The sequence below is a fragment of the Pongo pygmaeus genome, chromosome 5, assembly GCF_028885625.2.
Source record: "Pongo pygmaeus isolate AG05252 chromosome 5, NHGRI_mPonPyg2-v2.0_pri, whole genome shotgun sequence".
NCBI classification, from domain to species: domain Eukaryota; kingdom Metazoa; phylum Chordata; class Mammalia; order Primates; family Hominidae; genus Pongo; species Pongo pygmaeus.
Window position 1 is genome coordinate 75,221,648 of NC_072378.2, and position 18,896 is coordinate 75,240,543.

Here is an 18,896-nt window from a genome sequence, read left to right on the forward strand (position 1 = left end):
CCCAGGTTGGAATGCAGTGGCATGATCTTGGCTCACTGCAACCTCCACCTTCTGGGCTCAAGCCATTCTCCGGCCTTAGATACCCGAGTAGCTGGGATTACAGGTGCCTGCCACCACGCCTGTCTAATTTTTGGATTTTTAGTAGAGACGAGATTTCACCATGTTAGCCAGGCTGGTCTCAAACTCCTGACCTCAAGTGATCTGCCTGCCTCAGCTTTCCAAAATGCTGGGATTGTAGGTGTGAGCCACTGCACCTGGCTGGTAACTCTGTTTTAAGTTGAGAAATCTCCAAACTGCTTTCCATAGTGGTTGAATTAATTTACATTCCAACCAACAGTAATAAGCATTCTCTTTTCTCTGCAGGCTTGCCAGCCTCTGTTGTTTTTTTACTTTTTAATAAAAGCCATTTAATTAGGTCCCACTTGTCAATTTTTGTTTTTGTTGCAGTTGCTTTTGGGGACGGAGCCAAAAATTCTTAGCCAAGGCCAGTGTCAAGAAAGGTATTTCCTAGGTTTAGATTTTTATAGTTTGAGGTCTTACATTTGAATCTTTATAATCCATCTTGAGTTGATTTTTGTATATGGTGAAAGGTAGGGGTCCAGTTTCATTCTTCTGCATATGGCTAGCCAGTTACCCCGGAACCATTTATTGAATAGAGAGTCCTTTTCCTATTGCTTGTTTTTGTTGATTTTGTCAAAAATCAGATGGTTGTAGGTGTGGGGCTTTATTTCTGTGTTCTGTCCCATTGGTCTGTCTGTTTTTGTACCAATACCATGCTGTTTTGGTTACTGTAGCCTTCCGTGTATTTTGAAGTCGGGTAGTGTGAATATACTGTGATCTAATAGGCTTTTATTCCTGGGATGTAAGGGTAGTTGAACATATGTAAATCAATAAATGTGATTCACCACATTGACAGAATTAAAAACAAAAATCATCGCATCATCTCAATAGAGGCAGAAAAAGCTTTCTGTAAAATCCAGCATCCCTTCATAATAAAAACCTTCAACAGACTAGGCATCAAAGGAACATAACTGAAAATAATGAGTTATCTATGATAAACCCATAGCCAACATTGTACTGAACAGGCAAAAGCTGTAACTATTCTCCTTGAGAACAGGAACAAGACAAGAATGCTCACTCACACCACTCTTATTCTGGGAGTCCTAGCCAGAGCAGTCAGGCAAGAGAATAAATAAAAGGTATTCAAATAGGAAAAAAGAAGTCAAACTGTCTCTCTTTGCTGATGATACATTCTATATGTGGAAAACCCTGAAGTTTCCTCCCAAAAGACTCCAAGAACTGATAAATGGCTTCAGTAATGTTTCAGACCACAAAATAAATGTGCAAAAATGAGTAGCATTTCTAAACAGCAGTGACGTTCAAGCTGAAAGTCAAATCAAGAACACGATCCCGTTTACAACAGCCACACAGACAAAACGAAATACTTAAAAATATAGCTAACCAAGGATGTGAAAGACCTCTACAAGGAGAACCACAAAACACTTCTGAAAGAAATCAGAAAGCCAGGCGCGGTGGCTCACGTCTGTAATCCCAGCACTTTGGGAGGCCAAGGCGGGTGGATCACCGGAGGTCAGGAGTTCCGAGACCAGCCTGGCCAACATGGTGAAACCCCATCTCTACTAAAAATACAAAAACTAGCCAGGTGTGGTGGCGGGCCCCTGTAATCCCAGCTACTAGGGAGGCTGAGGCAGGAGAATCACTTGAACCCAGGAGGCGGAGGTTGCGGTGGTTCGTGATCTTGCCATTGCACTCCACCCTGGATGACAAGAGCAAAACTCTGTCTCAAAAAAAAAAAAAGTATTTTACTTTGGTCCTTGATTTATGTGACACACCTAGGTTAAGGAAGAACAAACATGTTTGTAGGCAAGAGAGTCTCATTTTTGTAATTTGTCATCAACATTTGAAATGTTAAAATTAATATTTAAAAAGTGTTAGCTCTAGAGAGTCAATAAGGCAAGCAAATATAGACTTGTTTGTAAAGCAAGAAAATATTTACTTTCTTTTTTTCCCTCTGAATTTACCTACTATAAGGTAGGGTTTGTGTGTAGCCTAGAGTTTGAACCTTCATTTCAAGGAATGAAATGAAACAAGATAGCTCTTGTTTCTTGATTTTTGCCTGTTTTTTGAGCCTAAGTTAGTGTTCTCAAATGGGGAAAAGATGAGGAAGGAGAGGGTAGGTGTAGACTAACTTTACCCATGTTACAGTGCTTTGGGATAGAAGCATAGCACTGCTTCTCTGAGTATTTCCTGCTTCCCCCCAGGCATTTGAGTACCTGTGATATTATCACTTTAGTTATTCCCCTTCCCCCAATAATTAATTCCAATTCTTTTAATGGCAGTGGTGGTAACTTTAAGACTTTAGGAGTTTCTAGGATCTTATTTCTATGTGTGGTTTTGTTTTTTGTTTAGAAAGAATGTGCTTTGCTTTTTTGTTTAGGATGAAAAATACTGATTTTTTTTTCTGGTGCTATGCCTGACACATATTGGGAATTCAATAAATATTTATAGAATGCGTTTGTAATAATTTCACTTCATGGTTCAACCCCCCTCCAGACTCTACTCTCCCCAAACAGTCCCGTCATAAGAGTGAGCCCTTACTTTCACGAAAAAAATTCAAAATTGGTATGCAGCTGAACAAAGGTAAATGAGTCAACATAATCACTGAGAAGCACCATACAGTGTGTTCCCCAACACAATTAAGAGGAGACAGGACCTGGGAGCTGCTGAGAAGTACTGAGGCTCCCATCTCAAGGGCCTTCAGTTATAAGCGGATGTCCTTAATGTATTTTCAGTATTTCGCAAAGCCTGATGGAAGGTTTATATTTGCTATGATTAAGCTGAAGTAGGCTAAGGTGTCAGATTTCTTACTGGAGTAATACCCAGCCTGGGTGACAGAGTGAGACCCTGTCTCAAAAAAAGAAAAAGAAATTGTCATTTAATAAGAAGAGGATAACTATGAACGAAACAAATTTAAACGGGGAGCTAGGAGGTCAGTTTAGGATATGAAAAGTTTGAGATGGCTGTTGATTTCCTAAGTAGTGATATTGAATAGGCTATGTGCTCTAGATGTCTGGAGTTAGAAGAGAGGTATAAGTTGGAGATAGAAAATGGGGCATTACTATTACTATTTTTTTGAGACAGGGTCTTACTCCATTACCCAGGCTGGAGTGCAGTGGCACAATCTTGACTCACTACAATCTCCATCCCCCAGGTTCAAGCAGTTCTTGTGTGTCAGCCACCTGAATAGCTGGAATTACAGGTGCACGCCACCACACCCGGCTAATTTTTGTGTTTTTAGTAGAGATGGGATTTCCCCATGTTGGCCAGGCTGGTCTTGAGCTCCTGAGCTCAAGTTATCCACCTGCCTCTGCCTTCCGAAGTGCTGGCATTACAGGTGTGTGAGCCACCGTGCCCGGCCACATGGGGCGTTATTAGCATATTAATAACATTGATGCCATGATTAGCCATATGGATAATGTTTAAAGCCGTAAGACTAGATGTATTACTTTGTTTTCACACTTTATAAAGAACTTCCCTGAGACTGGGTCATTTATAAAGGAAAGAGGTTTAATTGACTCACAGTTTTGTATGGCTGGGGAGGTGTCAGGAAATTTACAGTCATCGCAGAAAGTGAAGGGGAAGCAAGCACCTTCTTCACAAGGCGCTTCACAGAAGAGAGGAGGGGAAGAGGAGGGAGAAAGAGAAGAGCGGGGAGAGGAGGGAAAGGGGCGAGAGGAGAGGAGGAGGAGAGAGGAGAGGAGAGGAGGGGTTGTTGTTGCATGGCTTAAGATGGAATAGGATCTGGTGGGTGAGTAGCAACTATAGGAGTAAGAATAATTTGGACTTAGTAACAGAATGAAAGGAAGACTGTATGGGCACAGATGCAGATTGATATGTAGAGATGGTGGTGAGAGCTTAATTTTTTTTTTAATGAGAAAACTTGCATTTGCATTTTCAGAGATAGTTTAGTAGAATACTGTCTTCAAAGCATGTTGTGGAGTGGAGTTGAAAGTTAAAGTGGCCCTTGGAAATTTGAAAAAATAATTTGAGGGCTGGGCACAGTGGCCCATGCCTGTAATCCCAGCACTTTGGGAGGCCAAGGCGGGTGGATCACCTGAGGTCATGACCTCAAGACCAGCCTGGCCAACCTGGTGAAACCCCATCTCTACTAAAAATACAAAAATTAGCTGGGTGTGGTGGCGGGCGCCTGTAATCCCAGCTACTCAGGAGGCTGAGGCAGGAGAATCACTTGAACCTGGAAGGTGGAGGTTGCAGTGAGCTGAGATCACGCCATTGCACTCCAGCCTGGGCGACAGAGCAAGACTTCGTCTCAAAAAAAAATTTGATTCTCATCTTATAGAATATCTGAATATACTTATTGCATAATTTGTATGTCAATTGAGAAAGAATAATATATTTTATAATTGATTCAAGAAATGAAAAATTTCAGTGAAAATTTCCAATTTTTTTGATTGTCTCTCTGATTCTCAGTGAGTCATTTAAATACAATACTAACCGGAAGACAAAATTAACTCCCTGTAAAAAGCATGTTTACCTTTTAAAAATATTTCTTTGGCTGGGCATGGTGGCTTGTGCCTGTAATCCCGGCATTTTGGGAGGCTGAGGTAGGCGGATCATCTGAGGTCAGGAGTTTTAGTCCAGCCTGGCCAACATGGTGAAATCCTGTCTCCACTAAAAATACAAAAATTAGCTGGGCGTGGTAGCGCGTGCCTGTAATCCCAGCTACTTGGGAGGCTGAGTCAGGAGAATTGCTTGAACCCAGGAGATGGAGGTTGCAGTGAGCCGAGACTGCGCCGCTGGACTCTAGTCTGGGTGACAGAGCGAGACTCAGTCTCAAATTTTTTTTTTTTAATGAGACTGAGTCTCGCTCTGTCACCCAGGCTGGAGTGTAGTGGCGTGATCATGACTCACTAGCCTCAACATCCCAGGCTGAAGTGATCCTTCCACTTCAGCGTCCCAGCCACTCTAGCTGGGACCACAGGCATGCACCGCTTCACCCAGCTAGTTTTTGTATTTTTTGTAGAGACAGGGATCTTACTTTGTTGCCCAGGCTGGTCTTGAACTCTTGGGCTCAAGCAGTCTCTCTAGCTTGGCCTCCCAAAGTTCTGGGATTACAGGCATGAGCCACTGCACCTGGTGGAAAAAACTCTTAAACCTAGCACAAATTACAAAACTAGGTAACTTCTGGGTGTATCATTGGATAATAAACAAGATTAGTCACAGCATATGGAATATTTAAATCACCTGGGATGAATATCTTGCTATTATATTCTGATACTTTAACATCTGTGAAAGAAATTTTGAGTAGGTAAACTGGGATGTTTAGTCTCTTAAAAATACAGGGCTTTTTTCTGAAAAAGTCTACTTTTTGTCCATATTATTGTAATAAAGATTGCATATATTATATGAATTATGTCTAAATCCAAATCTGTCTTGTGATGGTAATTTATGCAGGTGTTTATATTTGAAATATAGTTTATGATTTCTTCTCTGAAAATCTGTAAGAAAATCATATAATCAGTTCTCACAATTCAGATTGTATAGTATTTATAGTAATTTTCCTGGTATCACTTGCAAATCATGTATTTTAAAATATTTCATAGTAAGCTTATTAATGACATACTTGCTTTTTTTTTTTATCCTCTTTTTTTGTTAGCACATTAATCTTAACTATACCAGTTAAGTTAGTGGTGGTGTTCACTGTTTCTAAGAATCAAGTAATAGCAGACTTAGCTTTAAGCATTGATTGCTACATTGGAGTTTCTTAGGTTATACTTGGAAGTCACTTTGTGAAAAGGTCATACATCAGGACCAGGGCCGTAATCAACTAGACTTTCAGAAGGGGTGTCATAGCTGGAATAAACATTTGTCTTATTTTGAAAAACAATTGATCTGCATATTTTGTCATCAGTGTCTCAGCCTAAAGCAGTGCCTGGTACATAGCAGGTGCTCAGTAAATATTCATTGAAAAAAAATCAAAATTACTTCTTAATTAAATTGTGGTAGTTAATTTTTAGATATTGTTAACGTTCAGATATTTTCTTCTTTGTCCTGAGTTTGGACTTAGTGATGGGTCTTTTCTTTCCATTGTTAATAAAAGTTTATTGCTGATAAAACCAAGATATTCACAATAAGTTCAGTACTTATGTTCAATTAATACTATATTATAGCAATAAAAAACCCAAATTTTGTACAACTAGCTGAAGATTAACTTGGATATACTTTCTAGGGAGGCTTTTTCTTTTTGTTTTTTGTTTTTGATTTGTGGCACAGGATCTTGCTCTGTCACCCAGGCTGGAGTGCAGTGGCGCAATCATGGCTCACTGCAGCCTTGGCCACCTGAGCTGAAGCTATTCTTCCGCCTCAGCCTCTTAAGTAGCTGTGACTACAGGTGTGTACTGTCATGCCTGACTAATGTTCATGCTTTTGGTAGAGACAAGGTCCCACTATGTTGCCCAGAGTGGCTTTGAACTCTTGGACTCAAGCAATCCTCCCACCTTGGGCCTTTTCAAGGTAATTTACTGACTAAAGGGAACCCTGCTGAAATATTTTTGAGAATGATTCAATTCCTGAACTTTGGTTCGGGAACCGAAATGCTTGATAAAAGATTGTGCTAGGTACACACAAAACTTACTAGCCACAGCCAACTGTTACCTTGTGCGCCATTTTCTCACAGTATCTGGATACCAGGGAAGCTAATAGCCTTAGGATACACTGATAGAGGTGAGAGGAGTTGCCAGTTTAAAACTTGTGTGCCAAAGGTGCACATAACATTGTTTTGATCAACAAGGCCAGGGCTTGGCCAGATGAAAGAGTAATCTTTTTAAAAGGCAAACTTGATAGATCTACCCCACCCCTTCACACTCACCTCCACTGGAATTTAAGATCCCTGAGGGTAGGGATTTTGCCAATTCTGTTTACTCTTCTATTCTAATTGATGATTTTCCTATTAGATAGAAGGCTCCCTGAGGCCAGATACCTTGTCTCTTTTTGCTCACCTTTATTCCCCCAACACCTGGCAGTATGTGGTACATGGTAGGTGGCTAAATAAATAATAGTTAACAGAATAAATGACTCTGTAAGGCAGTCTTGGAAGGGTTCTGTTTGCCATATGCTTTCTCCTTTTTGATATCTTATTCTAGCACTTACAGCCAAAACCCAAATTACTTTTAGTTGGTACTTAACGTCTAATACCCTAACGTATATATATACACATATATACATATATATACACATATATACACATATATACATATATATACACATATATACACATATATACACACATATACACATATATACACACATAAACATATATACACACACACACACACATATATATATATATATTTTTTGAGACAGAGTCTCACTCTGTCAACCCAGGCTGGAGTGCAGTGGCACGATCTTAGCTCACTGCAACCTCTGCCTCCTTGGTTCAAGTGATTCTCGTGCCTCAGCCTCCCAAGTAGCTGGGATTACAGGTGCAGCCAGAATGCCTGGCTAATTTTTGTATTTTTAGGAGCAATGGGGTTTCACCGTGTTAGCCAGGCTGGTCTTGAACTCCTGACCTCAAGTGATTCACCTGCCTCGGCCTCCCAAAGTGTTGGGATTACAGGTGCAAGCCACAGTGCCCGGCCTTAACCTAACTATATTTCTAAAAGGGTAACTTTTGAAAATAATGGTGACATAGCAGGCAACGGCTCATGTTTTGTGATATGAATCTGCCTATTCTGCCTGTAGTATTTAATACATACATAGCTGTTATTGGAGTTATCATTGGAGATGCAGATAAAAGAGAATATAGTGGTGTGTGTTTTTGTTACTCTCGCCTGCAATAAGTTTGCTCCCCAGGGAGCCTCCTGGTGCTATACTTTTAACCTTTTGACACAGAAAAAATGAAAAATCAGTGTAGTAGCTTTGAAAAGCCACGGATTGCCTTCTGTGGATTACATGGTACTTCTGTGGATTACTTCTACACATTACTATAGTGTTTACATTAAAAATACATTATCAATTGTCAATTAAGTACTAAAAGTAAGATAATTTTCAGTTGATGATGGGGAATTATCTCTCTTAGAATAACTGTAGGAATTTCCAAGATTTAAAATTTCCTTAACCCCAATAATTCTTATTATTTTTTTCTTTTAGTATTTGTGCAAAGTATATGTAGTTAGAAAGTTAGAATGTGTTTAAGACTTCTAGTACAATAGCACTGGGAATTGAGACTGTCTTAAAAATTTCCCTTATAGTGAGTGAGTGTCTTTTTAAGTACTCTTCATATGCAAACATGTTTAGTTAGAATGAATATTGACCACATGGATTTTCTGAAAGATTTTTCTGGGAACAGATATTAACATATCTGAAAGAATTTTGTCATCTTTGGTGGGGTGAATAAATCAGACTTCATTAATGAAGGATAATTTGTATTTAAATATTTAGGATTCCAAAAACAATTAAATGAAGACATTAAAAAAAGAGGTTTATTCTAGTGAAAACCTTGCACTAGATACAAAGTAATACTTAATTTAAGCCTGGGCAACATGGCAAAACCTCTTCTCTACTAAAAATACAAAAAAATTAGCTGGATGTGGTGGCACATGCTTGTAGTTCCCAGCCATTTGGGAGGCCAGCGCATGAGAATTGCTTGAACCTGGGAGGCAGAGGTTGCAGTGAGCTGAGATCATGCCACTGCACTCCAGCCTGGGCAACAGAGCAAATCTGTCTCAAAAAAAAAAAAATTAATAGAAGGGGGAAGTGAGTGTCCATGGCTTCTTCCAGGCAGAAGTACATCATCATCACATAGAATTAAGACATGTTCAGATTGTTGGGAACAAGTGCCCCAAAATCTGGCCATAAACTGGCACCAAAACTGGCCATAAGCAAAATCTCTGCAGCACTGTGACATGTTCATGATGGCCATAACACCCATGCTGGAAGGTTGTGGGTTTACTGGAATGAGGGCAAGGAACACCTGGCCCGCCCAGGGCAGAAAACTGCTTAAAGACATTCTTAAGCCACAAACAATAGCATGAGTGAGCTGTGCCTTAAGGACATGTTCCTGCTGCAGATAACCAGCCAGACCCACCCCTTTATTTCGGCCCATCCGATAATTTTAGTTAATCTAATGTCTGTAGAAACAATGCTAATGACTGGCTTGCTGTTAATAAATACGTGAGTAAATCTCTGTTCGGGGCTCTCAGCTCTGAAGGCTGTGAGACTCTTGATTTCCCACTTCACACCTCTATATTTCTGTGTTGTGTGTCTTTAATTCCTCTAGTACCACTGGGTTAGAGTCTCCCTGACAGAGCTGGTCTCAGCACAGATAAAAAACTGAACTGGGCCACAGTCATTTGGGCAGTGACTGTCTTTGATGACAGTGCTCAGCGTGGCTGTCTCTTGGATCATATTGTTCCAGTCTGGACTGGGAGTTTGCCTCTGTATAGAGCTCTAGGTTAGAATTAATTTTCCTCCAGAATTTTAAAAACATTGTTTTATTTACTTACTGCTTTGAGTGCTGTTGAAGCCATTGTGATTAATGATCCTTAGAAGGACCTGTTCTTTTTTCTTCTTTTCTCACTAATCTCTCTGGAAATATGTAGCACATTTTATTTATTTCTGGTGTTCTGAAATTTGACAGTGGTGTCTCTGTGTGTCTGTTTTCTAGTACATTGTTGAGGACTCCATGGAAATTTTGACTGGACTCTAGAAAATCATGTCTTTTGGTTCTGGTATATTTTCTTTGGATATTTCAAAGCCTTCTTCCTCTCTCTTTGGGGGGTGGGCATGTGGAGGGATTTTTTTTCCTGGTATTTTGATGCTGGATTATTTTTACTAGTCTCATATTCACATTTTATTTTCCTTTTTCTCTTTTCCCCCTATTTTCTATTGTTACAGGAAAGGGGTCCCGATCCAGACCCCAAGAGAGAGGGTTCTTGGATCTCACACAAGGAAGAATTTCAGATGAGTCCATGAAGTGAAAGGAAGTTTATTTAGAAAGTAAAGGAATAAAGAATAGCTCCTCCACAGACAGAGCAGCCCCGAAGGCTGCTGGCTGCCCATTTTTGTGTTTATTTCTTGATTATCCTACCAGCGATCTCTCTTGTTGCCATGTGGGTTTGATGGGTTTTGGCCAGCTTCTTTACTGCAGCCCGTTTTAGCAGCAGGGTCTTTATGACCTGTGTCTTGTGCTGACCTCCTCTCTCATCCTGTGACTTAGAATGCCTTAAATGTCTAAAAACCAGTAGGTTTCAGCCTTATTTTACCCACCTCCTATTCAAGATGGAGTTGCTCTGGTTCACATGCCTCTGACGCTCTTCCATTTTATCTTAACTCTGAAAGGTTGCCTCATCTTTATCTTCTATAGCTTCTAGTGCATACTTCATTTCTATTATTATGTTGTTAAAGAAAAATTATTCTAACACTTGTTAAAACAGCAAGGAATACTTTATTCAAGGACTCTTGTGGTAGGGGTGGTATTAGTCTGCTAGAAGTGTAGACTGCTCAGGCTGCCATAATAAAATACCACAAACATTTGTATTCTGACACAGAAATTTATTTTTTTCACAGTTTTGTAACCTGGATATCTGAGGTCAGTGTGTCACTGTGGTTGGGTTCTGATAAGAGCACTTTTCCCGGCTTATAGATGGCTGCCTTTTCTCTGTGTGTTCACTTGGTCTTTCCATGGTGCATGTACTCGGAGAGAGATCTATTTCTCTCTCTTCCTCTTATTATATGGCCACCAATCCTATCTAATTAGAACCCTACCCTTCCGACCTCATTTAATCTTAATTACCTCCTGAAAGCCGTGTCTCCAAATACAGAGACATTGAGGGTTAAGGCTTAAACATATGAATTTGAGGGGAACAAAATTCAGTCCATAGCAGTACTTTCAGTTCATATCAAGGGGTACTGCAGTAGGGGGGAGAGATGGGCCTCAACTCCTGAATATGGCAGAGACAGCTGGGGATTGTGAACCCAGAATATCTGAGACAGGTCTCAACCAATTTAGAAAGTTTATTTTGAAACCAATTTACAAAGGTTAAGGATGCACCTGTGACACAGCCACAGGAGGTTCTGAGGACATGTACCCAAGGTGGTCAGGGCACAACTTGGTTTTATATATTTTAGGTAGACATGAGACATCAATTAATTTCTGTAAGATGTACATTGGTTTCATCTGGAAAGGCGGGTAAATTCAAGGCAGGGGGAGGGGACTTCCAAATCATAGGTAGATAAGAGACAAACTGTTGCATTCTTTTGAGTCTCTGATTAGCCTTTCACAGAATACACAATTTACATGTGAGAGGAGGGTAGAGGAAATAATCTTATGCCCTAGTCTGGCTTAGTGAAACAATATGGTAGAAGAAGCAATGAGATATGCATTTGTCTCACATGAGCCTCAGCGGGATGACTTTGAGTTCTGGCTATCCTTCATCCACAAGGAATTTCCATGTGGGCAAATTGTGAGGGAGGCATGTAACTTTTTAAAAAATGTTTGTAGCTATCTTGTTTAGGGAGAAAATGGGAGGCAGGCCTGCCTGACATAGTCCCCAGCTTGACTTTTTCCTTGGCTTAGTGATTTTGGGGTTCCGAGATTTTTTTCCTTTCACAGGATTTACAGCCAAGGAACAGAGCGAGTGGGTCAGTGGATGGAAAATTATTCATGGAGACATCAAGGGCATGGAAAGTCTTGCCATACTGACTTAACAGGATTTTTGCTGAAGGCAGGTCAAGGACTTAGAGTGTTAATGGAAAAAGCAAACTGTAAAATATTTAAAGAGGTTTATTCGGAGCCAATATGAATGACTATGGCCCGATGAACAGTCTCAAGAAGTCCTGTAAAATATTTAAAGAGGTTTATTCGGAGCCAATATGAATGACTATGGCCCGATGAACAGTCTCAAGAAGTCCTGAAAAAGTGTGTGTGAAGTGGTTGGGTTATAATTCGGTTTTATACATTTTAGGAAGGCAAGAATTACAGGCGAAGACATAATACATGGAAGGTATATATTGATTCTGCCTCTGCCTGAAAACTGGGAAATCTCGAAGTCGGGGGATGGCGGAATGGGGAGCTTATGGGTCATAGGTGGATTCAAAGATTTTCTGATTGGCAGTTGAAAGAGTTAAGCTTTGTCTAAAGACTTGAAGTCAGTAGAAAGAAATGCTCCAGGTAAGATATGGGGGATGTCAGCCGGGCGTGCTGGCTGAGGCTTGTAATCCCAGCACTTTGGGAGGCCGAACCAGGTGGATCACTTGAGGTCAGGAGTTCAAGACCAGTCTGGCTAACATGATGAAACCTTGTCTCTACTAAAAAAACAAAACAACAAAAAAAGCAAAAATTAGCTGGGCGTTGTGACAGGTGCCTGTAGTCCTAGCTACTGTAGAGGCTGAGGCAGGAGAATTGCTTGAACCCTGGAGGCGGAGGTTGCAGTGAGCCCAGATTGCCCCATTGCCCTCCAGCTTGGGCAACAGAGTGAGACTCTGTCTCAAAAAAAAAAAAAAAAAAAGATCCATAGATGTTGAGGTTCTTGTTATGTAGAGAAGCTTCATAGGTAGCAAGCTACAGAGAGAATGATGGTAAATGTCTCTTTTCAGACCTTAAAAGATGTCAGACTTAGTTAATCTCGCTTAAATCCATCCTGGAAATGCCTGGCTGCATTAATTACTATGAAATTCTCTGCAGATGCAAATTTCCCCCATAAAAGACAGCTTTGCAGGGCCATTTCAAAATATGTCAAAGAAATATATTTTGGGGTAAAATATTTTGATTCTCTTCAGGGTCTGATATCTGGCATGTGATGCTGTACCAGAGTCAGGTTGAAATGTGTCTTATTGCTGCAAAGAATCTGTTTTGTCAGTCTTATGATCTCTATTTTAATGTTATTATTGGTCAGTTGTGCCTAAATTCCAAAAGGGAGGGGTGTATAATGAGGCATGTCTGACCTCCCTTCCTGTCTTGGCTGGGAATTCAGTTTTTCAAGTTCCTCTGGGTTTCCCCCATCCAAGAGGGATCCCCATTCAGTTGGTTAGGGGCTTAGGATTTTATTTTTGGTTTATGACATGAAAGGTGGGGGATTGGAACTGGATCAAGTATCAGGGGTCGGGGAGTCTTATCTAAATTGATTTAGCAGGATTCTTGCTAAAACTGGGCTGTGCAGGCCTGTCAGAGATAGAATGGAGTTAAGGCCAAGGTTGAGGGCTAGTTGAGGAGAGGCCTCAGAGGAGCCTAATTAAAGTTGATTGGTCAAGGAGAGAGTCTCGGCCAGGTGCAGTGGCTTATGCCTGTAATCCTGGTTGCTCAGAAGGCTGAGGTGGGAGGATTGCCTGAGCCCAGGAGTTCGAGGCTGCAGTGAGCTATGATTGTCCCATTGCACTCCAGCCTGGGCAAAAAAGTGAGACCCTATCTCCTAAGCAGTGTTTTTTTTTTTGTTTTTGTTTTTGTTTGTTTGTTTTTTTTTTGGCGTACCCATAATTGTTTTTGGTGTTTCTCATTCCAGAGTCTTCTCCAGAGAACAGGCTGTAGACCTCTCTTGGTGGGGGTGGTGGGGATTGGGGTCGGGGGGCAGTTTTTCCATCAATATGGAGTTTGTGTGGTTGGTGTTAGGAAATCTCTTTCTCAAAAAACTTTCACCTAGTTTTCCTTATTTTAGATTTCTTTTCACCCTTGTTCTGGAACCTCGTACTGAATTTCTTGTATCTTTTGAGGATTCTGTAGTATAATTTGGGTTGGTTTTCATATTTTCGAATTCATGCCTTGGAATTCAGCTCTCTTGTGGTTGCTGTTGGTTGCCTCTCAACCATTTGCTTTCCAAATTAGAAAATGCTTCTGTTTTCTCCTTTTTGCTTCTCTCCATCCTCATGGGCTGATGTATTTGTAAAGAATCTCTGTACAGTAGATATAGGGCTTTGATGAAGGAGCAATGTTAGCTGTGTGTCTTTAAATTTGTTACCTTAACTGGGAAGTCGTAGTTAATAGTTGAAAATAGGAAAGTGGTTCGAAGTTTAATTTGCCTTTCTTTTTTGGACCTTGGGAGTTTTGCTTTGCTGTGATTTTTCTTTTCTTTTTTTTCACTGTCACAAATTTTACACACAGTGATTTCAGGTAATTTTTCCTAAATGATCCCTACTGTCTATTCTGTAATTTCTGTTTGTATTTAAAATTACCACAACTATTGTCTTGAAACTGACTGGTGGCTTCAAACAAGGGATATACTGGGGAAGGAAAAGGGAAAGGGGGAGGGGTATGACTAGTATCTTTTGGGTGCCAGTAGAACAGTGATCTCAGTTTTATGTCACTTAATCCTCACAGCAGTTCTGAAAGGTAAGTGATATCCCACCATATGGATAAGGACAAAGATAAAAATCGAAGAGGTTAAATAACTTACTTAAGAGCTTGTCAGAAAGTGGTGGAGCTGAGTTTCAAGCCTAGGTTTTTTTTTTTTTTTTTTTTTTTCCCAGAGACAAGGTCTTACTCTGTCTCCCAGGCTGGAGTGCAGTGGCACAATGATAGCTTACTGCAACTTTGAACTCCTGGATTCAAGTCATCCTCCTGCCTCAGCCTCCTGAGTAGCCAGGACTACAGGGCTATGCCATCATTCCTGGCTAATATTTAAAATTTTTGATTTTTGTAGAGGTGGAGTCTTGCTGTGTTGTTCAGGCTGGTTTTGAACTCCTAGGATCAAGTGATCCTCCCACTTCGGCTTCTCAAAGTGCTTTTTTTAAAAATTAAAATTTTTTTTTTGTGTTGATACATAGTAGGTGTGTATATTATGGGGTACATGAGATATTTTGATACAGGCGTACAGTGTGCCATAATCACATTGGGGTAAATGAAGTACCCAGCAACTCAAGGATTTATTCTTTGTGCCACAATGATCCAAGTATACTATTTTAGTTGTTTTTAAATGACAGTAAGTTACTGTTGACTGTAGTCACCCTCTTGTGCTATCAAGTAGTAGATTTTATTAATTCTAACTATATTTTTGTACCCATTAACCATCCCTACTCCCCACCCCACTACCTTCCCAGCCTCAATTATCATTCTACTCCCTATCTTCATGAGTTCAATTGTTGCAGTTTTTTTTTTTTTTTTAGCTCCCGCAGATACGTGAGAACGTGAAGTTTTCCTTTCTCCGCCTGACGTGTTTCATTTAATGTAATGACCTCCAGTTCCATCCATGTTATTGTAAATGACAGGATCTTTCTTTTTCATGGCTGAATAATACTCCCCTGTATATATGCACCATGTTTTCCTTATCCATTCTTCTGTTCATGGGCACTTGGGTTGCTTCCAGATCTTGGCTATTGAGTATAGTACTGCAGTAAAAATGGGAGTGCAGATATCTCTTCAATATACTGATTCCTTTCTCGTGATTATGTTCCTAGCAGTGGAATTGCTGGATCATATGGTCATTATATTTTTAGTTTTTTAAGGAACCTCCAAACTGTTCTCCATAGTAATTATATTAAATGGTTTTACAATTATAGTTTTAGAATATTCTGTGTACTTACTATTACCAGTGAGTTTTGTACCTTCAGATGATTTCTTCTTGCTCATTAATGTCCTTTTCTTTTGGATTGATGCCACCTGGGAGGCAGGGCCTGGAATCAAGAACCTTAGAAATCTACCTGCTGCTGTATTCTGAAGCTGAGCTGGCACCCAAGCCACAGATCAAGTTCTTCCCACTCTTTTCTCCTTTTTCCTCAAGCAAAGAGTCTCTCTGCATGGCCACCACCATCCCAAGCCCATGGCAAGTACAGCCTGGCTACTGCCGATGTTCACTCAAGGCCCAAGAGTTCTTCAGTCAGTTTGTGGTGGATGCTGCCAGTCCTGAATCTCCCGCTTTAGAACAGTGGGCTCCCCTTTGGCCCAGGGCACATCCGGAAATGCCACCCAAGAGTCAAGGCCGGGGATCAGGGACCCCAGGAGCCCGCTTGGTGCTCGTTAACCCACTCTGGCTGAGCTGGTACTCAGGCTGCCAGACAAAGTCCCCCTTACTCTTCCCTTTCCTTTCCTCAGTCAGAGGCAGTCTCTCCCCATGGCGACCACAGCTGGGAATGTGCTGGGTCATACCTGAAGCCAGCATAGCTCTCAGTCTCACCTGTGACCCATGGTGAGTATTGCCTGGCTACCACTGCTGACTGTTCAGGCCCCAGGAGCTCTTTAGTCAGCAGGTGATGAATTCTGCTGGGACTGGGTTCTTCCCTTCAAATCAGTGAGTTATCTTCTGCCTAGGATGTGTTTAGAAATGCCCAGGAGCTAGGGCCTGGAATGGGGGCCTCAGGACCTGCCCTGTTCTCTATTCTACTATGACTGAGTTGGTTGGTATCCAGGTTGCGAGACAAAGTCCCCTTTACCCTTCCCTCTTCTCCTCTCAAACGGAGGGAAGGAGTCTTTATTTAATAGAGCTGTGAGTTGCACTCCTGGCCGCCCAGCTGGTGTTCTCACTAGGTCACATGCTCCCCAAACCCAGTGGCTCTGAGCCTATCATAGCACCAGGACTTGCCCAGAAAATGCAGTCCTTGTGGTCTAGACTGCTTTTCAAGTTTATTTAGGACCCCAGAGCAATTTAGCCTGCAGTGGGGCTTGCTGAGATGAACTATTTGCCTCTGGCTAGGGCTTCTGTAAATGCTCTGTTTGTGAGCTCTCCCTCCCACAAGCCTGTAGATTCTCTCACCACATCACCATTGCTGCAGCCAAGGGGTGGGGAGAGAGAGGGTGGTGCTGAGAGTTGAAGACTGGTTTTGCTCCCCTCTCCAGTGCCTCTTTCTTTGATGTGATGTTAAAACCAGGCACTGGTTTTAACTGGTACATTGCTCACCTGATTTTTTGTTCTTATGAAGATGCTTTTTTTGGGTGGGTAGTTGTTCAATTTGGTGTTCCTGAAGGGGAAGTGATTGCTGGAGCCTTCTATTAAGCCATCTTGCTCTGTCTCCTTACCCTAAAGTGTTTTGATTACAAGTGTGAGTCACTGTTCCTGGCTGAGCATAGAATTTGAAGATATTTCAGGATGAGCACAGTGGCTCACGCCCGTAATCCCAGCACTGTGTATGGTTGAGGCAGGTTGATTGCTTGAGCGCAGGAGTTCGAGACCTGCCTGGGCAACACAGTGAGACCCTGTATATAAAAAAATAAAAATTACAAAAATTAGCTGGATGCACCTATGGTCCCAGCTACTTGGGAGGCTGAAATAGGAGAATGTCTTGAATGTGAGAGGTCAAAGTTGCAGTGAGCCATGAATGCATCACTGTACCACTGCACTATAGCCTGGGTGATAGAAAGACCCAGTCTCAAAAAAAAAAAAAAAAAGAAAAAGATATTTCAATTCTTCTAAGTCTACACCTGCTTTTACTCTTCCAAAACTGTGTGAACAATTCATTCATTTACCAGTGAATATTGAGTTGCTTACTGTGTGCTGGGCCTTAGGGACACAGAGAGGAATAGTCCAAGTCCTGATGAAACAGAAATGAAATGATTAGATTTACCTTTTGGTAGTGTTACTAGTGATACGTGTGAAGTGGCACGAGTAGAAGCAGGCAGCTGAGTTAATTCCAGAAGTCCTGGTAAAAGATGATGTTCATTTGAACTAGGACAGTAGAGGAGATGCAGAGAAGGAGTTGGATTTGTGATGCCTATTGGAGGTAAAGCTGACAACATTAAGGAAGTGATATGAATTTGGAAGGAGCTCAAGGGATTGGGGTTGATTTCCGGTTTGATTTGAAGGAGTGCTGTTAGTGCCTTCACTGATACAAGGAAGAGCAAGCTGGAGTGGTAGACCATGGCAATAATAACATAATAATTATGTTACACCTATTAGATACATTCATGAAGAGGTGTCCAGTAGACAAGTAAACATCTGGGATCTCAATGGAGGTTTTGGCTAGAGCAACAACTTTGAGCATCACTCGTACATAAATGGTATTTAAAGCCATGGGACTAGATATGATTAGGGAAAGTGTATAGATGTATGTGTGGTAATGTAAGTCTGAAGTAGTGGTATTGATTCACTTCTATGAAGACTCTTCATCTAATTTGTCAACTTGGAATTATATATAAATCTGATAGCGTTTGCTGGATAGGGAAAGCAACTCACTTTGTAGCCACTGCATAGACGACATCAACCAACAAGCAAGTTGCAAACATGCCAATAGTTAGCCGCTTTTGAATGAACTGTATGCCAAACGTCCTTGACTTTCATGAAACTACACCTGAGAGCATCCACATGAGGATCCCACATTTGAGAATGCCACACAAAAGGAGGATTATGGCACATGAATCAGCTTTTCTTTTTAAATGTAGATAAGTAGTGAAAAAATAAGTGCCTGTCAAGATGACATCTGGGATCATTCATCAGATGATCCATTGTTACATTTTAGTCTCATAACATCCAGGCTCATTAAAACAAAATATTTTGCATGTCACGGATTGTTTTGGCTACTCTTTAGAGACAGAATTATGAATATTAAATCTCAGAATGCTAAGTATGAAAGAAACCATACAGGGATAATGGAAAAATTAGGTTAGAATTCACATTAGGCAAAAACTGTAAACAATCCAAATGTTCATCAAGAGAGCAATAGGTGAACAATTGTGGTATAGTCATTCATTGGACTAGTACGCACAACAAGGTTAAATATGTTGAAAGCAAAAACAATTTGTTGAATGAAAGAAGCCAGACACCAAAGAATACATACTGTATGATGCCACTTATATGAAGTTCAGGAATAGGCAGAAACTAACAGAACAGTAGGAATGCCCATGGGGAATAGTTATTGACCAAAAGGAGTCATGAGACAACTGTTTTGTTTTAGAAACAGGGTCTCGTTCTGTCACCCAGAGTGGATTGCAGTGATAC

General features: G+C 40.9%; 1 protein-coding gene across 10 annotated transcripts in view; it reads left to right on the forward strand.

Moving 5' to 3' along the window:
- The window catches only part of MYO6 (myosin VI), a 164,757-nt gene that overhangs the window by 49,838 nt on the left and 96,023 nt on the right, over positions 1-18,896 (forward strand). For 2 of the 10 annotated variants that reach the window (XM_063666342.1, XM_054490229.2), the window contains one exon: positions 15,640-15,791. The exons of the other annotated variants lie outside the window; for them this stretch is intronic. The gene's annotated coding sequence lies outside the window, so the exon portion shown is untranslated. The remainder of the gene's footprint in view (positions 1-15,639; positions 15,792-18,896) is intronic. 10 annotated transcript variants of the gene reach the window in all.